This window comes from Acomys russatus, chromosome 18 (genome assembly GCF_903995435.1).
Source record: "Acomys russatus chromosome 18, mAcoRus1.1, whole genome shotgun sequence".
In the NCBI taxonomy this organism is placed as follows: Eukaryota; Metazoa; Chordata; class Mammalia; order Rodentia; family Muridae; genus Acomys; species Acomys russatus.
Window position 1 is genome coordinate 55,193,427 of NC_067154.1, and position 5,633 is coordinate 55,199,059.

Genomic DNA, 5,633 nt, shown 5'->3' on the forward strand with positions numbered 1-5,633 from the left:
GTATGACAATTTTGTGGGCTTGTGTCATTCAGGTGCAAGTTTTAAAATTTGACAGTAACCCCCATGTACCAGGAGGTCTTACTGGGTACCGATCAGGTTAGGAAGATCTCTATCTTCAGCATCTTGAATGAGTGAAATACAATACTATGTTTAAAAGATGCCATCACCAAAAGATGCAAGAGCAGAGTGGATCTCCACACTAACAAGCCATGCAATTCTGTGTCTCCACCAGTAACAAAGACTCTGAAAGCAAGCAATGGTGGGAGGAAGCCAGCATTATCACTGGCTTTTTTTTTTTTTTTTTTTTTTTTTTTTTTGACAGTACTTTGGAATCAATGGATAGAGAAAAAAAACATCAAAAACTCTCCAAAAAAACAAAACAAAACAAAACAAAACAAAACAAAACAAAAAAACCAAAATAAAATAAAAAAACAAAAACAAAAAGCAGAAGAGACCTGTGAAATAACCAGAAACAGTATAAAATGGGCAGACCAAAGACATTTATATGGCAACAGAATCCATTTGTTGTAAGGATTTTTGTTTTTATTTAGTCTTTCTTCTTCTGTGTACAAAACTCATGGTCTATGTGCCTGGTTTATGTGTGTAAAGCCCTCTGGCAGGTCAGTTTTGTGCTAGCCTGTTGGGAGTTATAATTGACAGTTATTAGTAGCAGGTAAGCTGATCATTATCCGAGCCTGGAGGTTTTCATACATCATGTCACTTGCTGTGGCAAAACGATGTATAAGGGTGTTATTATAATTTAAATTCCAACGATGTGCAAGGATGTGCAGACTGTGGTCTGAGGTCAATTGTATAACATAGTCTGAGTTGAGCTTACCCCCCTTTCTTCGCTAGGCCACATCACTCTCAGTGGTGCTATCTCAGCATACATTGTGACCAAATCCATGTGACATTTTTTTCAAACACCTATCTCTGCCTTATGCTTTGTACATTTGATAAGTCAATGTCAACTTGTGGTCAGAGTTAAAGTATGTCACACAATCACAAGTAAGAACTCACCAAGTGAGCTGTTTTAAATTATCTTCCTTTTGGAATCTCCCTTCCCCTGCTGTTAAGCCACGTTAATAGCTTTGCTTAGCAGCCTGCATCTGAGGATTCTGAAATGCAAGACTCTAAACTCCTTTTGCCATTGTATGGGTAGGGTCCTGCCAGGGAAACAGAAGCTATTCCACGACTGTAAAGGGACACTTTATATAGAAAATCGGTCTGGAAGTATGGAAAGCTGGAAGAACAGAAATGGAAAATTGGTAGCCCAGACATAGAGAAGTTGGAAGTCTGGAGTTGAATAAATTGGTCAAGAAGCTGCACTTATTGCTTTTTGTTCAGTTGGAGATGAAAGAAACAATTCAAATTCCCTGGACCACGAGAGGGACAGGATTGGGTCTTAGTGTGCAGAGGATGCTAACTCAGAGTTGATGGCAGAGGAAGAGAATGGAGGTGAAAAAGTGGAACGGAGATTCTTTCTTCAGATATATTGTCTCACTGTCTCTCTTCTTCTATCATTTCCCCTTCCGCTCTCTTCTTCCACTTCTTTTTTCTTTTCTTTTATTTTTGTGGGGGGGGGATGGTAGAGGGGCAGGGCAATTTTCTACACACAGAATGTCTTCTTTATTCTTAGGAAGACTCAATAACAGTAAGATTCTCATTCTTTTAGCTAAAGCAGCTCATAGAAAATAACTATTATTTTCAATAGCTTACATTACTCTATAACCATATCTTAAAGTGCTGTGAAGCTCTCCAGTACAATTTGAACAGTGATGTTTTCAAAGGACTGCCATTCTATGAAGTATCCAGAAAGTCCAATACGGATATCTGTGGTGTTCAGGTGAAGTGATGTAGTCATGGGACTACATCCACAAATGAATAGACGTTAGCTCGGCAAAACCATCACAGATGCACACAATACTGTTATTGTTGATATTGTTTGTGGGAAAAATAAGGGTTCCCTACTATATAGCATTACAAATATTCAAATAAATAGCACAGTTGAGCTACCATAGGTATGTTCTCATCTTTCCATTTTTTTCTTGGTCATCTATTTTGGTTACTTTTATATTGACCTATAGAGATCCATATATTTCTTATATATAAACTTATATTTTAGAAATTTCAAACCTCAAATAAGCCAAAATATGTTTACTAGGAGGCCCCTTAGCTTAGTATGCTCATATGAAACAATTTCTGCTTCTTCATCTTTTTTAAAAATTAAAAACAATACATAAAACATAACTCATCCTTTCTGGACCTGGCTGAGCAGGAAGCGCCATCATGGGTGTTGACATTTGTCACAATAAGGACCGAAAAGTTCGACGCAAGGAGCCCAAGAGCCAGGACATCTACCTGCGGCTGCTAGTCAAGCTGTACAGGTTTCTGGCCAGACGAACCAACTCCACCTTCAATCAGGTTGTGCATGACCCGAAAGATGAAGCTTCCTGGCCGAGAAAACAAAACTGCTGTGGTTGTGGGGACAGTCACGGATGACGTGAGGATCCCGAAAGTGCCCAAGCTGAAGGTATGTGCGCTGCGGGTGAGCAGCCAGACCCGAAGTCGCATCCTCAAGGCTGGGGGTAAAATCCTCACCTTCAACCAGCTGGCCCTGGAGTCTCCCAAAGGCCGAGGCACCATGCTCCTGTCTGGTCCTCGGAAGGGCTGAGAAGTGTACTGGCATTTGGCAAGGCCCCAGGGACCCCACACAGCCACACCAAACCCTATGTCCGCTCCAAGAGCCCGAAATTCCAGCGTGCCGGAGGTCAAAGGGCCAGCCGAGGCTACAAGACCTAACCCTGGATCTGTTATTAAAAAGCTTTGCATGTTGAAAAAAACAAAAAACAAAAACAAAAACAAAAAACATAACTCATTTCTTGAGTATCCATTGTATCCTAGATCCTCTGTGTTTTAATTTAAACATTAGGTTCTTTTTGTAATAATGTTAAAAGAGTGATCCTTGTTCTTGAAATTCTTCAAAGCTCCCCTGTTCGCAGAGCATTGTAAACTGGATTTAAATCGGGCAAGGGGTTAATGACTTGTTGGATTTTGCTAGATGTTAGAAGGCTATGAACAAATCCAAGTGAAATCATAGGTGTGCCTCCTTTTTGTACCAAAGCTGAGGAATCCTTAAAGCATTCAGCTCTGGGTTTTAGATCCCAGGAAAAGGTTATGTTGTGAGTTTTATTTATGTGACTTGCACCATTCCATTGCATTGTTTGCATGTATTAGCAACTTGAGGGGATTAAAGGATGCACAAGGGGACTGGAGGCAGAACTTTTAATAAGGTGAGAGGACACTTGCCCAGCATGGGAAAGACCTGGGTTCCATCTCTAACACTGTACAAAACAGTAACCCTGCGTATTCGCTTAAGATCATGCAGTGGAGTGTTCCTATGGAACTCAGGGATCCTTGGTACCCACGGTCACCAAGGCAGTCTCACCAATTCCACAGGAAAGTTCACCGCCACAATGATGCACTGAAGTATATGGAGACCACAGCCAATGCCCACACTGTTGCAAATAGTCCTTCCTCTCCCCCAAGATACTACATTCTCAGTATATCCTAACAGAGGGGGAAGAGATGTGATGAGTGAGGTCATTTGGTGACCTGTCCACTTGCCCAGCTATGTGCCCACATAGGTTATGTGGACTGAATATTTCCAGTGTGCTCTGTACAGTGCCATTGACACTGATTATTAAGTAAGCAAGCATTAACTGAAAGGGCACTAGTGGGCATGATCATCAAGTTTTCATTTTTTATTCAACACTTAATGACAGTGAATTGCTCTTAATAGTGTCATAACAGCAGGAAGCAAGATTATAAAGTGCTTATAAAATACTTGCTGAGTCTAAGTTTTATTCTTAAATCTCATAATATGAATCTCACAGAATGTCTTCTATTCTGTAAAGCAGTAAGCAAAAGCGTCTCTGGCTGACTTTTGTTATTTATTTATTTGATTTCAAACGTATTATATTTTATAACTGTATATATTCTTCTACACTTCATTTTAATTGCATTCTTTGAATGTCAGAATGTCAGGTTCCTGTTATCTTTACAGTATTCATTCTGGGTGCTGACAAACAAAGAAATAGGCTTCTAAGGAAAAGGCATCATTATGTTCAAATGTGACAAGATTTCTTGTGACCATGCTGACATCCCATTGGGAGTATGTCAGTGAGAAAGGCGACATGTCTGAAAATTCATCTCTGGCTGCTACCATTTTCCTCATCACCTTGCTTGTAGGATTGACTGTTTCCTTTTGTTGACTTCATTTAGATCTTCAGGAAGTTACTCATCGGTGAATTTTTAAAAATGTACTGTCATTAAGAAGCATCACAAATATGACAGGTGCTACTTTCTAAGTTGTGATAACAATAGTACTCTAGGTATTTCTGCTCTTGCACATTGGTCCCCAAGGAGGAGAGGGGTCTTAGTGTAGGCTGTGTGCTTCCACTTGAGAGCTTCCCTTATGGAGCTGGGTGGACAGCTTACATGCAGAGACATCTGTGATTTTGCCTCCAGTTAAAGGATGAATTTTACTCAAGAGATAGAGATCTCAATCTTACTCTCCAGTAAATGAGGTTTAGTAAGTAACAATTTAAGTTTTTTTCTCTATAGCCTGTCTGTTGGAAATTATAAGGGAGTCTGGTTCTCACTGGGTGGTTATGAAAAACTTGTCAGCTTAGTTAGACTATTCAATAATATAATGTCATTAGTTAGCTAAATTGCTTCTTTAATGAGGGCACATGACACTGGCTTTTTAAATGATAGCCTAAGACTTTAGAGATATGTAGATTAGGAGACTCACCAAATGTGAGTTGGTAAAAAAAATATATAAAAATTCTGCACTAAGTCATTATAAAGCATTTACATTGTGTGAATTTCTTCTAACATGTCTGAGTGGTCAAGGCAACTACGATGGCCTAGCAACAAGGTTTTGAGCCCAGATCATGTTTAAAATCATAAACATCCAGACAGCCATCACTATGACTAGGTTGCCTGACACTAATCACCATGGCCAGGTTGCATGCTGACTGGGTTCTTGCCTACATATTGCTATATATGTGAATATGTATAGTTCTATATGTACATATGTATGAAATACGAGTTCATAGGTTTTGCTTATTTTAAGATCTATACTGAAGTCCTCTCTAGAGGTCCTTGTGCAGGATGCTGAGATGAAAGTTCTTCCTGTCTCATTTCTTCAATATAGTACTAGAAGGTTCTAACTAGAACAATAGCACAACTAAAAGGGAACAAAGGGACACAAATTGGAAAGAAAGAAGTCAAAGTTTTGCTATTCACAGATGATATGATAGTATACATATCCTATAGCTGATAAACAGCTTCAGCAAAGTGGCTGGATACAAGATTAATTTTAAAAAATCATTAGCTCTCTTGTATACAAACAACAAATTAGCCGAGAAAGAAATTAGGGAAAGTACACTTTTCACAATTGCCACAAATAATATAAAGTATCTTGGTGTAACTCTAACCAACCAAGTCAAAGACTGGCATGATAAGAATTTCAAGTCTCTGAAGAAGGAAATTGAAGAGGATATCAGAAAATGGAAAGATATCCCATGCTAATTGATGAGTAGAATTAACATAGTAAAAATAGCCAC

The 5,633-nt window shown here is 39.1% G+C and overlaps 1 pseudogene; it reads left to right on the plus strand.

The window, feature by feature from the left end:
* The first annotated feature begins 2,262 nt into the window (after positions 1–2,262).
* On the plus strand, positions 2,263–2,802 carry LOC127202337 (60S ribosomal protein L18-like; annotated as a pseudogene).
* Positions 2,803–5,633: the final 2,831 nt, after the last annotated feature.